The sequence below is a fragment of the Channa argus genome, chromosome 1 (assembly GCF_033026475.1).
Source record: "Channa argus isolate prfri chromosome 1, Channa argus male v1.0, whole genome shotgun sequence".
Classification (NCBI taxonomy): Eukaryota; Metazoa; Chordata; class Actinopteri; order Anabantiformes; family Channidae; genus Channa; species Channa argus.
The window spans coordinates 32716367-32732511 of record NC_090197.1 but is presented as its reverse complement, the minus strand read 5'-3'; the positions used below and the strand labels follow the sequence as shown (position 1 = coordinate 32732511).

At 37.2% G+C, this 16145-nt stretch overlaps 1 protein-coding gene across 3 annotated transcripts in view; it reads left to right on the top strand.

Annotated features, from left to right (window-relative positions):
* Nucleotides 1-658: 658 nt before the first annotated feature.
* Nucleotides 659-16145, top strand: part of peli1b (pellino E3 ubiquitin protein ligase 1b) — a 39526-nt gene continuing 24039 nt past the window's right edge. The window contains exon 1 of one of the 3 annotated variants that reach the window (XM_067513389.1): nucleotides 659-1019. The gene's annotated coding sequence lies outside the window, so the exon portion shown is untranslated. The remainder of the gene's footprint in view (nucleotides 1020-16145) is intronic. The other 2 variants (XM_067513374.1, XM_067513363.1) reach the window with 2 other exon arrangements.

The following is a 16145-nucleotide window of genomic DNA, read 5'->3' as shown; positions in this document are numbered from 1 at the left end:
AGCTGTTCATTATGACTATATATATTATATAATATTATAATGTTACTATAACTTTTGAATTTGGGAGATATTTAAAAATAAAATTAAATAATGAAAATTATGTGCCACAGTTTGCATCCCCTTTGATAAATTAATTAAAGAATTACTTTCATTAATTCATTTTTGTTTAAGGAACATTTCTACTAACCATGTGCATTAAAAATTATCTTGCTAAAAAAGAAAAACTACAAGAAAAACCACAGCTGTCGAATAAATTAATTGAGTAAAATGTCAGTTAAAATGTTTTCCTCTAAACTGTAATGTGGCAAAAGTAAAAGTAACATGAAGTACTTTAGTCAAGTAAAAGTATCTCAACACTGTGAGCTACAATAGTTAAACAAGTTATTGTTATAGTTATTATGTAATAGTTATTTTACTACAATAGTACAAAAGTTAAACGTAGGTAATTGCTCAGCCCTCTCTTATGTAATCTGTCAATTAATGGCATTAACTTGTAACACAATATATCTACATATATCTTTTTGCATGTATTGCTGTTACTTGAGTGAAGGATGCTATTTAACTACAAGTTCCAGAATTCTTTGCGATGACGTCAATGCGTTCTTCGGTGCGCCTCCCGCTACGTCGGGCGCTCCACGCACGGGCAGAACGGGTCAGCTGTGTGTTTACGTTTTGATGCTCACAACAAAGGAGACACCGCGGAGAACCTGTCATTTAAAATAAAGCACCGTGGATATTTTCTCTTACGGTGAGCGTTTGCAACTCGTAACTCCAGGAAGAGAAGAAATACTGCAAGTCGCAATTTGCGTTAATTCTACGGTTTATTAAAAAAAGGCCGTCATTTTATTTTGGGAAATCAACCTAACGTTAGAGGGGGAGAAATTAAGACGAAACATTCTTGCTGTGCCGGTTGAGCGTAAGCTAGCTTGCTAGCCTCGGCAAGTTGGGAAAAGCAGGCACCAGCACAACACAATCATCAACGCCGAAGGCACAGAACAATAAAAAGACTTCATCATTCAGTGAGTACAACTGTTGACAAACCAGACGTTTCTTATTGTTAAGAACCGTCACATACTAACCTCAGGCTAATTTAGCGCTAGCAACTAAATTCAGTGTTTTTAAATAGTCAGCTGCTTTGTGCTGCCAACGGCTCCGTTACCGTGAAGTGGTCAGTCACTAACGTTAGTTGTCTTGGTTCAGGAAAACACGCACGACAGGTAAGCCATCACAGGGAATGCTGCAGCTGCTTAGGTACTGATTGTTGCCAATTGTCCTGCAATGCCCACAGACACACATGCACCTGTTTGGACTCGGTCTTTAGTTTTTCTCAGTATAAATCTGAAACTGCATTAAGCCTCTGGTACGCAATGACTGTAGTCTGCCTGCGGACCTGTGGAGGGTGAGAAAGGGAATAGTGGCCGATAAGGAATTTCCCCCTTTGTTTCATTTTCTTTCACATCTTATTCTGTCTCTGTCTGTCTCATCATCTTCCTTCGTCCTGTCTTTACCTCTGCTTTGTGCTGGAAAGCAAAGATTTGATTAAAGTTTTGTTGCTGAGACAGATCTCACTGACCTTCCCTCCCTGTGTGGAAATGTCATGGTGCACTAGCTCCATCTTCCATGATTTGTTTGCCAGTGAGATGACTAATCAGGAAACTTGAGGTTTTTGAAAATGTTTTGACAATGGTAGTTGCCCAGTGCATTACATTCTTGCAGTGAGTTTGTTCATTTAGCAAACCAGCAGAAATGATTTTGTGTAAATATGATGGCATATGGCATATGGTACATGACTATTAAATGATAGTTACCTGCTAAACAAGCATTGAATACTAAAACTTTGCATCTACGTACTTGTCACATCTGTCTACAATCCTACATCTGCAATAAAGTACTGCAGCAGTTTAATAGTGAAAATGACAATAAGACAACATTGTTTACATTTTTTTATATCTTGCTGCTAAATAATCTTAGTAAACAAATAATAGATGGAGGAATTTATTTGTGTGTTCAATAAGATATAATGTATGGTCTTGCAAACATAGAACAGAATCATGTGCATCCAGTGCTCTATTTTTGTAAATTGTCAATTTCGTGCAATAATAACTTGGCTGGTGGACTACAGTGAATAATTTGGGTCCCTATCAGATTTAACAGTGACATATTATGCAAGACACAAGATGTAACACTGATACCTACTAAAACAGTACTTTACTGTTATGAGGAGGAACTATTTCGATGACTATTTAAAGTCAGCATTCTCACAGTCCTATAAATGGTAATAACTTCTAGTGTGAAGTGCTTGGTACACAGGCTCAGCCATGTAACTGGGGAGAGTGTATATCTGCACATTTGCATTGGGTGGGTTGTCTGTGTGTGTGTGTGTGTGTGTGTGTGTGTGTGTGTGTGTGTGTGTGTGTGTGTGTGTGTGTGTGTTTGATCTCCAGCATAGTTAAGAATCTCAATTTCAGCGAGGAAACCAAAGCCAATGGTGTCAGACAGGAGTGCAGAGAGAGCTCTAATGTCTTAATGGAGGCTCATTGCTGGTTGTATCTGTGGTAACCTGGCCTGAAGGGACACACAGAGGCCTCTTAGGCTCTGCCTGAGCGGATTGCTGTATCACCTCATAACCCCCATATTACTGACTACTCGAAATGTTTAAATTTAAGTTGAAGATTTAACGTGCTTTTTTCATAGGCTCAGCAGGTTTGCAATCAAGTAGGATCATAAACAGATTTAAAATGCTATAACAGAATAACTAATTTGCAGTGTAATAAATATAATTTAAGAAATTTGATTTTAGTTTTTTTTTAAATTCAGCAGCATTGATATTGCATATATATATATATATATATATATATATATATATATATATATATATATATATATATATATATATATATATATATATATATATATATATATATATATCAGGATTTAAAAAATGCTAACTTTGCCAACAGGAAAGCAACTACTTACTTTTCATAACATGATCAAGAATTTGAGAGTATTAATCGCATGGCATCTGAGGCTGTTGTGTAGGATCAATAACCAGTTCCTTCTTCTCACATTTTGTTATCAAAGAGTAACTGGAAATGTTTAGAAACTTGGATTTAAGTGTAATAAAACATTTGTCTTATTTGGGTTGCAAAAAATTGCTAACAGATTTTCATAAATTATTCCAGATTGTGTTGTGTGTTTAGTCTAAATAAGGTGTCCAAACTCCGTTTCTGGAAAATAGTGGAAGACAGTGGAAATGGTGGTAGTGACTTTAATCAACATCACATTTCACTGTTCCACATGTTCATCTAGCAGTTGTCCAGTAAAGAGTGAACAAGGGCTGCAAAACGAGTTGAGATTAACATGGATTAAGGGACAAATGTAATAACCACAGCAATTTAGATGTTGAACTGTGTGGAAACCTATTTTTATTGCATATTTGCTCAGTGGAAAGGGATGAATGCATGCCATGTTGGTGGTTAACATCTGGATGGTAAGTGTGTTTGAGATTCAGACAACCAAGTCAATAGCATGCCAAACGGCTGTGTGTGTTTGCAACCTTTTAAACCTTAATGATGTGTACTGTGTGCTCTTTAGGAGAGGAGACTTTTGTTTTGGGAAGTGTTTGCATTTATCTGTTTTCGTGCACGTGCTTGTGGCGTGTAGTGTCATCAGGGATAGGTGGGGGGGAACACGGTGGGCAGTTCTGGGTGTAATCATCGGCACAGCTGAGCAGCAACTTTCCCCCTGCTGCGCGTGAGGAGCTTGGCACCCTCCTCCCAATCCTAGTTGCTCTCTGCTGGGCTGCTGATAAACAGGCTGAAGTTAGTGAAGGGAGATTACGTCTGTCATGGAAAGTGGGTCAGACAGTGGGCACGTTTTTATGGCCTTGTTTCTGCGAGGTAGAGGAGAAAAGAGGGGGAGGTAGTATTAAACCACCAGCGTTTTTCCACAGTGTTGCTTGAGGCAGATTGTGCTTGGAGTACCATTCTCTTATATCCTCTTATACTATCCTTCTTGTCAGCTTTTTTTGTACAACCTAGCAACATACTGTATGTACCACAGTGAGTGTGTGACTTCTCAACCTTTGACTGACCTAAGAAGTCACTAGAAACTCCAGATCTCTTTGCTCTCTTTCTCTCTCTCTTCCTTGGGATAAGCCTTAAGATAATTGTGGATTTGTTGAACAGGTTTAGGGGTGCGACCATTGATTGTTCTCATTATCGATTAATCTGTTGACTGTGTTTTATATTAACAAATTATTGTCAATATTTATATATATATATATATATATATATATATATATATATATATATATATATATATAATTTGTCTAGTATACCTTTTATTTGAAAAGCCAGGAATTACTTATTAATAATCAGCAATAATTAGAAAGTCAGAAAGTTGCCCAAAAAAAGAAAAAAATGCCCATTCCAGTTTACCAAGGACCAAAGTTATCTTTCAGATTCATGAGGGTGTAAAACCCAAAATACTGAGTTTACTATCATATATGTCTAATTAAACCAGAAGATGCAGGCATCTAAGGAGCCAAAGTTAGTAGAATATGACATCCATCCACCCATTATCATAGCTGCTTATCCCTTTAAGTGTCTGCAGGGTACTAGAGCTGTCATTGGGCAAAGGGTGGGGTGTGTTCTGTACAGGTCACCAGTCTCAGTAGTTTTGACTCTTAATTATTAATTGTCAAAACTAATTAGTTAGATGCCCTATTGTTGCAGCTCTAGGTAACAATAATAGTGATTTCATGTTAGAATTACCTCCTAGTATAAGAAATCAAGGTACTGCATGTATACATCAACAAGAAAAACAAACCGCAGCCAAATCTCTCAACTTTCCTTCTGTTATTATCTGTTGCCATTAAGATGGTTCCTCATATTGGCATATGAATTATGTAAACTCAAGGGTCTGGGAAAATGTGTCCCAAGCCACATTAATTATTAAAACATATGTAAGGATTGCATAGTGAAAGATACACATATTCACATGGGCAGAGAAAGTACCTTGCAGGTTGTACAATGATGTGCAGCCCTTTGTCTGTGTGTGCCTACACCTTTTATCACACTGCCTGTCTTAATTTTGCTCTTCTTGGAGACTATTTATTATTTATTTAAGGAGCTATTTTAGTATTCTATTTCTGCACAGGGGTTAGTATGGTCAGCCATTTTGTTCTATTACAATAAAACGTAATTCTCTCACTGCTGTCCCTTTTATTTATTTTTCAACGTTTCCCAGTAACGGAGAGTCCTTTGTTTGCTTACTAGTCACTGAAAGCAACATGAAGGTTTCTCCCCTGCTGTCAATGCCTGAGCCAGAAAAGTGAGGGAGGTGTGGGTTTAAACATAGTGAGGCTGTTCAGTGCATTTCAAAAAGGTCAGTAGTCATAGGCAGCTTTATTACTTATGGCAAGCCAGTTGGATTTATGAATAGCTTCCTTTTTACTATTTCAGAGTTCTGTGAAAATGTTTGTTACTGTTTCTGTCTGTTACTAGGTTGAGGGCGACTAATGTCATTGTAGTATATACAGAAATGTGCAAACATTTTAGACGCTAAAGATAATGTGAGGATACCTTCAAAAGTAAGGCTATGACATGTTTTTGTTAATCATTTAACATCATACTTAAAAACAGCCCCAAATTTCACTGCACAAAGGTTCGTGGCAGGTATGTTGTTCCAAGCACTGGAGACATTGCTACAGTTGAGGTTTTAAGCTTGTCAAAATGTCTCCTCGTGTGTTGCAGAGCTATTTGTTCTTCTTGTCCTATATTCTCATAAATCAAGCAAAAAACATCTAAAAATCTAAAGTGTTTTAGATAGTTGCACACTAATATTAGTAGTACTAGTTTTTTTATATTACAGTCATCTATCACATGTCAATGTGTAACCATAGTTTCAGTGGTCTTTCATATAACTGTACTCGATTTTTTTTGTGCATTAATATTACATATACATGGCATATCGACACTTAATTGGCAATTATTTTATTAATAACAACAATTTCATTTACTGGTACCAGCTTTTCTGTTGTGAGGATTTGTTGCTTTTATCTTTCTAAAACTATGGTTAAATTATTATCTTATACTAAACGATACAAAACATCAGAGGACAATTTGTCACATGTGATGTGTACCCACTAAATCAAGGGTAATTCTACAATTTAGTCAAATACATCACAAAATTCACTGTATTTTACTGCCCAACTAGATTTATTGTAGTTTGATTTGTTATGTGCCTGGTAGAGCACTGAAACGTTCCAGATTTAAACAAAAGCAGATCAAGTGGAAGTTGATGTCAGCTTCCTATTGATGACTTGATGGCAGCTGAGAAAGACAAAGCTTTTTATACCCTTCACTTTTCAGTTTGCATGTTTGCAATGAGTTTTTTGACACCTTGGATCAGATTCAAACCACAAACTGTTTCTGTGTGGATCTTAAATTCCTTTTGCTATCAGAATTAAAATCACTTTCTTTTAAAATCTCTTTAACAACCAGAAACTGAAAGCCCAGTTGAGGTTATGTGAAAGGAAAGGTTAGTGAGGGTGTGTGCATTCATTTGTAAGGTTCTCAAGATACTGTCTTTGTGGTTTCCGTGTTATGTAGTTTGTTCACATGACTGCAGCTGAAACTACTGATAAAACCTTCTCTTACACACACACACTTCACATGTACAGACAGACCTGTAATTATCAGCTCTCCTCTGATCATGCATGATTGTCATTTCCTGCTGCACTTTCCAACTTTCCTGTCTGAGACGAGCTTGTGTGTGCAACTTGTTGAGGCTATTGCTTCCCTGGGGAGTTCTGCTGTTTCTGTGAATGCAGAGAAAGACTGAGCAGTAATTGCTGAAAATCCATTAAATAATCAAAAGTCTGAGGGTCCTTGTGCTCAACATAGCAACGGCAGAAAGTTGCTGAGAGACGAAATACAAGTAGAATTGCTTATTCTTTAGTGTGATTTATCAAATAATATGGAAAACTGTTGTTTAGACCAAAGATAAACTTTATGTTCCACTTATTTCCAGAAATGTCAACTCTGAGTAATTTTCGAAACTCTTGAAAGTAGAGCCAGAAGTCTGAAATGGAAGCACTGCCAAAACCCAAACTAACCCCAGTGAAGCCTGAGTGCTAGCAGCACTAAGGACCAGCTTCTCTCATTTGGTGGGACAAGAGGCTAATGATTACAAACTATCACCAGGTGCAGCACAATTAGAGCTAGATAAACTGTTCCTCTTGCCTCCCCAGAGAAACTCACCTTTCACTGACAGTGCAAGAGCTTTCAGTTTGACAGTATTTTGCCTACAGCCTAGATGAAACAGTGTGTATGAAAAGGTTTTTCTAAACACACTGCATGTGCCATCACTCATTTGGCAAACACATTACATGCTGAAGTAATGTGTTTCAAATCATATCCCGTCTGGGCCCTAGATTCATATTATGTCCGAACTCTGGTCTGTCGTTATCATTCTGTGTGTGCACCCTACAGCCCAGTAAAAATAAGTATGGAGGCGGACAACAATGGCGACAGTGGTCAATAAAAAGATGAGGAAGTTCAGATTTGTTGGGCAGTTACTGTATGCAAAGCCTCTGTTTACCATCAACTACAAGGAAAGTAATGTAGTGGAGGAGTTTATCAGGAAATTGTGCGTCATACAAAATATGTTATTGTTGTTTGCAGGCAGTTCACATTTCACTTAAATATGCATATGTGTGGCAGTTTTGGACCTTAGCAGTGTTCGCTCTGTTGCCAGACACTGATCTGACTAAAATGTTGTAATGAAGGTCCGTATGTGAATGTAGAGCAAAAGGCTGAGATGGCAGAAAGCAGAGCAGTTCAGATGAAATGTATTTATGAAGGACATGACCTTAAAAACACCTTGCAGCAATGAGCATCAAGGCGCTTTTGTCAGTTGTTAACAGTACTAAAAACCTGTTTGCTAATGCCCCATATGTTAACAGCAGATTAATAATAGTAAGTTTTGTATTTTTCCATATAGTGCACTGAATGCAGACGAATGCATATTTCTCTGCACTCATTATGTCACTTTATATGCTTTGTGCAATCGTAAAAGAGTGATTTGCTCTAGAGGGGCCTGTTGTGTTTTTCTGTGTCGAGGATTTTACTTGGGTTTGGACGTCTTGTTGCACATCCACTAACAGTGCTGTTTGTTGTCCGTGTGCATACATCTGTCTTTGTTCTTCCTACTGAATCATTAATGAGACTGTAATTTGAACACTGGTCCTTCTGTTTCCTGTCCTTCCCTCTCACAGCCTAGCCTACAGAAAAACCAGTAGGCTGCTCTGATACAGACAGCAAACCTATGTTATTTACAAAATGAATAAAGCACAAAACCAACTGTCACTGTAACATAAGACTTGTTGGTGACATTTTGCGTCCTTGTGGTATGGTCCTGTTAGATTTACTGTTTGGATAAAAATGAACTATTTTGACAAATGCACTCTAACTAGTACAGTGTTATTGGGAAACTAGTGATCTGGACTCTGGATTTAAATCATCAAATCAAGCAATATTATGTAACATAAGACTGTTTCTGGAAATGTCTGACAAATTAATTGGCGACTTTACATGCAGCAGATGGCATTTCTTCCACTTGTCAGACAAAAGGGGTGTTGTGTGTTAGCCACTTTTTTGGGAATCCAAGATTATTCCACTTGTTTTTATTTTAGGGCAGCCGAAGTTAGATTTTGGGAAGTCTGATTCACTGAGATGTTCTAAGTGATATTCATAGAAATCAAAGTAAAAACAGTAACTTAAAATGTTTTTAATTAATTTTTCCTAAGCTTCTTTTATCAAACAATAAAGCATGGATCAGAAAGAAGGAACCATTGGCATGACATGGCACATTGTTCATGAATTATATTAACCAGTTTTTACAGTTTACTAAGTACCCGACATATATTCTGGTCTACTGAGTCTGCAGACAGGCTGACCGTGGACAAGTCCAACCATCCAGTGCCTCAGGCTCAAACTGAGAACCTTGTTTTGATAGGATTGGTCCTAGCTCTTGAATTTTGTGGAGATTCTAGTGTTTTGAAACCTCCAGAGCGACTGGTTGTTTGTGTTGATTACTTAATTTAATTCTCAGCAGGATTTTGTTGCCGAAAGGTCTGGCTCCAGTCTTTTTTGGAGAGTTGAGGTGTGAATTATGCTGTCTGGGAAAAACAGGACCTCGCTGTACTTGAAACACATTTGAACACTTTTGCTAGTCTTGGGGATTGTTCACCTTCTTGATATGTGATTTTCCTGTCTGCAAATGGTCAGAGAAGTGTGATGTGTGCTGCCTTTTTAGCAACCTGGTACAGTTTCGCTATGTGCCATCATGTCTTAGTTTTGTTAAGTGTGAGGCCTGGTGGCTTTGATGCCATCTTCACCTTGTTCACATCTGCTTTCAGGAGCACAGCTCAGGTTTACATTCCTCACCTTGTTTCTAATGTTCAAGTCCTATCCTGAACCTCTCCAGATATTTCATGCCTTGCTGTTTATAGCCGATGAGTGTGAGTGTTGTTGTGGCAGCGCTTTCTGGTCAAGTGCTTGGCATCAGAACCAAGTGGATTATTCTAATCTGCCCTGTTACTGAGAACTCCTTTATTCTGTCATAGCCTCAGCTACAGAGGAGCGTCTTAAAAGTAGCTCAACATGGCAAAAAAATTGGCCATTTGAGTGCGTATGTAGACTCACTGTGTTGGTAATGGCACATGGGGAAGTGGTTTGGTTTGTGTGACATTTTATAACCTCTCTGTTTAAAGCTAATGGTTACTCTCAAGTGCCCAGACACCACAAAAGTGTGGATGTCTTGTAATCTGTTTCCGTTATAAGGAAGGAAATTTAACCTACCACACATAAAAGTGGCAGATGGGTTGAAGCTAATTAATATTTTATTCCCCTATCTTATAGACCATGTGTGTGGCATCTTGAGTAAGCAGCGTTAATGGCTTTTACTGTAGGAGACTCTCATCCAGAGTGAATTACAGTCCTGCACAGTTTCTTGATTCAGACAAACAAAATCAGATCCAGTGACGACAGATACGCTGTGCATTTGATGGCTCTTTGGATCATGCTGCTAATTAGTGGTTGTTATCATGCTGCAAAGAGTAAATTGTATGATGGCTTGACTTTAAAGCATGTCTTTCAAGCAAAGAATATTTTAATACAAGCTCATACTCATGTGGAACATGCAATCGAATTTGGTGCTTGTCATGTTCATTAGACCTTGCTGACAGGAAATGTATCAGCATTCTAGGGTTTCCATTAACATTTTACATTATCTGTGGCTTGATGGTTAATAGTTTTGTCTGTTTTTTGAGGGGTTTTTCCCAAATGATTAAACTGTCTAAGGACATAGGGTGGTGTTTTGTAGCACATTATAAAGCCCACTACACCAAACCAAATTTTAACCTTAGTCATCAATTTAGTTTTATGTTGATGTGAACCATCGTGAATTGGCATTGGGAATAAGAAAAATGCTATATAATTTATAATATACATATACCATAATATCTATAATAATTGACTAAAATATTAAAACATTTACATGAAAATCGAAAATAATGTCATCAAATATATTGCCTGACGAAAACTCCAATACCCGAAGTGCTTAGTTCACAGTGACACCAACAAAACCAGCAAATGTTTATAATTGCAGAAGCTAGAACCACAAAATTATTGTCAGTTTTGCTTGATATACTACTAATTCAATAACTAATAATCAAAATGGTTGCTAAAGTCATTGTGTAGATAAAAATAAAAAAAGCTCCACAAATGTGAATTTCAAATTATTCAGAATTTTGTGCTCTTCAAAAATCAACAGCATTTCTTAGTTCTTCTCTGGATTGCATATTACATTGTTTTACAAGTTACGGTTGTACTCAGTTAAGCAAACAGTTTTAAGGATAGTGTAGTTTTATGTAGAGCTGACAGTGGTGGAAAGTACAGTTTTGACTATTCCCCTTTTTTGCTTTTCTTTTACTTCTGCTTCGTTTCAAAGTAAGATATTATACTCTACATGTATATGAATAAGATTATTAGTAGTAGTAAGTAGTAGTAATTTGAATACCAACCACTGTACTTTGCAGATTCAGATAAGGAACAGATAATAAACAAAATGCTCTAAATATGCAGTATACAAAGTATTTAAAATAGCCTAATGTATTTACATGATAATACACATTAATGCAAGTAATTTAAATCCACTAATATAACATTCATTCTAAAATAAGGTTTTTATATTTATCATAATTAGTACTTTGAGTTTGTTGTGCAAAGTATATTTTGATGGTGATGTACTACTTAAATTTAGCTAGACGTTAACTAACTTTTTGTCTCTAGTGTTTTCTAAAATGCCTTTGTGTGTCTGTCTGTTAAATGTTCCTATTGTTATTTCTTCCATCTTCCCAAGCCATGTGTCACAGGTCTCCTGCGATTCTGGCACAAGGTTTGCTTCAGTCCATCTTGGTATAAATACTGGACCACAGGCACAAAGACAGACAGGAGCTCACCGCCGGGGACCATTGAACTTGAGAAGTGTGTGCCTGTCTGTGAGTGGGCAGGGAATTGGGACTTCTGTGTCCATTGATGTGCTGATCCTGTAAATCACTTCTGAGCAGACTGGCTAGAAGCATGTCTTGTATGGACAGATCTAAATCCAGTTGATCTGTAAAATATCAAAATAAATATTAATTTTAACCATGCACACACTCACACCTTACCACTATATTATTCTAGTGTCAAAGCACCCACTCAGTAACACATGCCAGGAGTTCACACTCTGGCTTGTATTAATAATGCACACTTATCTATCAGTGTACACCCAGCTGAGGTTTAGAGATGTAATTCATGCTGCATTCATTTTCTGTAACATTGCATTACTAGTGTTTTTTCATCTCATAAGGTCTTCTGCTGGTTTTATAGTGTCAACTGCATTGCTTTGGTTAAAATATTCTACCACAAAACTGTACTTAATGTGTGTTTATTTAGAGACAGAAGATTGTAGTTTTATTTTTTCTTTCTGAGATCTAGTGTGCAAATGGAAAGGAGTCTGATCATTTCCCAAGGGAGTCAGGAAAAAGCAGCTTAGATTAAAATAAATACATTAAAATATTTACATTAAGTGTAAAAAAATTAACATGGGGAGGCGTTGAAGCTCTTTCTAAAACCTAAATTCACACCACTGAAAGAGAGCGTAAGATGGCTGGAAACGCTGTTTTTGAAACGCTGGAAAATTTTAGATTTTTCTACATAGCACGTGTTGTCATTTGCTCAGTTTGGCAGGTAACCAACAGTCCTCTGAACCATCACTCTATTGTGTTTGGTTTGGTTTACATCACTGTCCCTGTATTTTAGCAACATTCTGCAGGTGCACCCTGCTTCTGAAGTGCTGCTACTCAGTACTATGAATATATTTACCTAATGTAGAGCAGATGTCAAATATGTATTGTAAAAATTGGTTTCTTTACTAGTTTTAATGAAGGCCCACTTTAGTCTTTAAGTGTACTGTGTAGATGTATTATGTAGCAGAATATAAATATTGAATTTAAGTGTTGGACCATATCCAGTGGAAAAAACAAAAAAGACCCATACCCAGGCACAGTGGGATGTTATGAAAATCAGACCTGAACTTTAGCTTTAAAAGAGAGCCTAAAACTTCAAATTGGTATTTCTTCAGCAAATGTCTAGGGGAAGAATTAACTGTCCGATGTTAATCCTGGAACAAACTCACTCTCTCAGATGAGTGAAAGTGACGGTAATATTATGTCCACAGAGCTGGATAAGTTTACATGAGCTTTTTTATAAATGTCAGCATGCTGTCATAGTTTGCCTAAGTTGTCTTGTCTAATTCTCAGTGGACTGTAGAAACACTTAAATCTGTTTCTTTCAATAACTAGTTAATAACTAGTTATCCATTGTTTACTCTTTTAAAGCTTTTTTTAATTTACTTTTTTAATCAAGTTTCAGAAAGAAGAACCTTTTCATCATCAAAGGTTTTAATGTCAACACTAGCAACGGGCATAGGTAAAGTGGAGCCACTCTTTTGGACAAATGCATATGTTCTTGCACACTTTAATGCATTTTGTAAAATGCTGGACAAAAAAAATCCCACTTTTCTCTCATGTCCCATGAGACGGAGATTGAGTTCTCCTTCTCATTCCTCTGTCTTTTCATGTTTTGCAATGCCGATGCCATCTATTCATGTTCATCGATCTGACAACTTTGACCATGGAGGAGACTGAAAGGAGAAATGAGAAAAAAAAGCATCTGGCGTCATGTTTGCCAGCTCCCCCTTATCTCCACAGATCAGTTTCCGAGTCATCGACCATCTAATTTTCACAGTGTGCAAACCAATCCCTCTCCACTGATCTACCAATGCAACTCTACACACTAGAGACCAGACCTAGGGCGTCTGAAAACAAGCTTGTGCCCACACAAACACTTGCATATGCACGAAAAAATGCGCTTCACTTGCATTACAAACCCTCACAATGGATTAAAATCCCCACTGACAAACACACACACACACAGACTTCCACACTTAAACAGAAATATCCAAAATACTTAATTATAATTGGTAGGGTTAACACAAGCCTTGACTTGTTATTGGGTGCTGTGCAATTGTTTTTAGACAAGTACTACTATGAGGTTTATGGTCAGACCCCATTGTCCTCCCTTTTCCTACAATGGCAAAAGCTCCTTCATGCTGTGCTGCATTGCTCCATTTTATTCATCATCTGGAAAAAGTGAAAAATATTCCAAGAAACTCCATGAAGCCTTTCATCTCATGTTATTTCCTTCTTTTATGAGGCCCAATGAGGCTTCTCATTCTGTTATTTTCTCACCGAGATACCTGCATCAGAATAATTTTACATTCACTTTTAATTGCATAGCTATCTGTCATTGTGTCTTGCTTAATAGCTGCTGCAGAGATAAAACCTTTGGCCAGGGCTTGGTCTCTGCATTTAAATCTACAAATCTGCAGAATATGTTCAAATGAATCTTAGTACCCCTAAAAAGTTTTTGTCTTCAGAGTTAACATTTTATTGCCTTCTTTTTAGATAAACACTATGTCATCTATATTCAAGATGAGGAGGTAGTAGTTGGTCCCATTCAGTCATTATACATTGGCACATTGAGCAATAGTTGACTAGCTGGAAAACTAATTTCTGAATGGCAAATCAAAATCTGGCAGAGGCTATCATTTTATCATTTTTAGGAAAACACATGGTCTTTGTCTGTGAGCTGGACGACTGGCTAAGACTTGCTGGCTAGTTGGCTCTCCCTACAAGCAGCTTGTGTTTGTCGGAGGAAGAAAATGCTTCTCATTTGAAGCATTTGTTTGCAGTCATTCTTCCCAAGAGATCTTTCTACTGCTGTTTTGTTCTGGTTAGAGTATAGCATTAATCACCTCTTTTCCTTGAAGGCTTGTTTCCTGAGGCCATGACATTAAGCTCAAAGATATTTCTTTTCACTTCCACTGAGCTGAAAGACTGACCTTGCTTTTCAAACAGGATACGGGTTAAGTTGGTTGGAGTGCTCCTTGAAGTGGAAGCAAGCTTTAGTTACAGGAGACAAGGCCTGGCTGATACTTAGCAATGTGATCTATTAATATTATTGTTATAAATTAAAGTAACCATGCATGATGAAAGATAATTCATTCTCACAAATTTTTTAAATGAATTAATTCTTTTTTTGTATATGGGTGCTTCCTGTAAATTTTGCCATGTCATTAATTTTATTTTTCTAACGGGGAAATCCCTACAGTGAGTCTCCTCACTAAACAGTAATGTAACCATTCTTTATGCAAAGAGGCTTGGGTTAACACCTAGAAATACAAGCCTAACCTGTGTTTCACAGCATGTATGTGGGTGGGAGCATGTATTATAGCTAACATTATCATAAATTAAAGCATCTGGAAAGTAACACCCACTGTTTCTGAAGTAGCGAAGGAATTTCATTTTTCTTGGTTGGTTGACTTTGGTTTCATTTTGGTTTTGTTTGTCATGTGCTTGTGGTTCCTGCTTTGCCCTATATATAAATACTTGAAAATACATCATTGTATTGTTAATTTTGTTAACGACAGACAAGGTGGACTGATATACACGTTCCAGAGTAGAGGAAACAACTCCACTATGTTTAGGAGGGTAATCATGACAAAGGGAAAAGACAGGTCCCTCCCTTTGTCATGATTTAATCCCAAATGCTTGGCCTCAGATTATTGCACAATTACAATGTAAATTTCCCAGTTTCTGTGACCTGTGGCAGTTTGTCTTACCAGTTAAGTTTACTGTGCGTACCAAACATGAGTGAATACTGTAGTGGATATTTAGTGAATAAGATGGTAGTTTTTTCCACTGTGTTGCTCTTGCTTTAGCTTCTATGGCTTCTGTAGCTGCAACGCAACCCCTCAGTGATGGTCAATATTAGTGATGAGGGGGTTAATGAACACCACAGAGCAGTCAAAAATACATGTGGTAAAAACTTTACTTCCATAGTTTAGATTTAGGTTTAAGAACTGAATATGGCATTTTACCAGTTAAAGTATTTAATAAGCAGATTCTGAACTAGATTCAGGTTTAATTTAATACTAATAATAATTTAGTCAAACCCACATGCCTGTTTAACAGTGTGTCAAGACCTGTGCTGCTCTTTATCATTCTTTCTTTGATGTTGTTGGTCCACTTCAGATTGTATCCATCTCAACTACTATCCAGCGTTTAAGTTGCAGATAAATACCCCATCAGCTGTTTGATCAGCTTGTCATACACCAGTCACACAAAGGGTCAGCCAAATACTGATTGTTAAATGGTAGGTCATTCCTGTTCCCAATCTACCTTTATGTTTGAGATCAAACTCCTTCTAATTTTTTTTTCTTTCTTTCTTTTGCGAGTCATTCAACTCTCATCATTGTTTATTTGTGACCCACCTGACCTCCAGCCCCTGAAGTGTGGAAAATATTTGCTGACTGTTAGCACCAAAACTCAGAGCCCAAGAAGTGATATTCAGGAAAGTCCTAATTTACACACTACCATGAGGTTTTATTGTACAAAGAAAAGCTATGAATCGTGTTTAGCATTACATTGATTTAAAATATTTAGCACTAAAATTAGCAGCAATAACAATGTG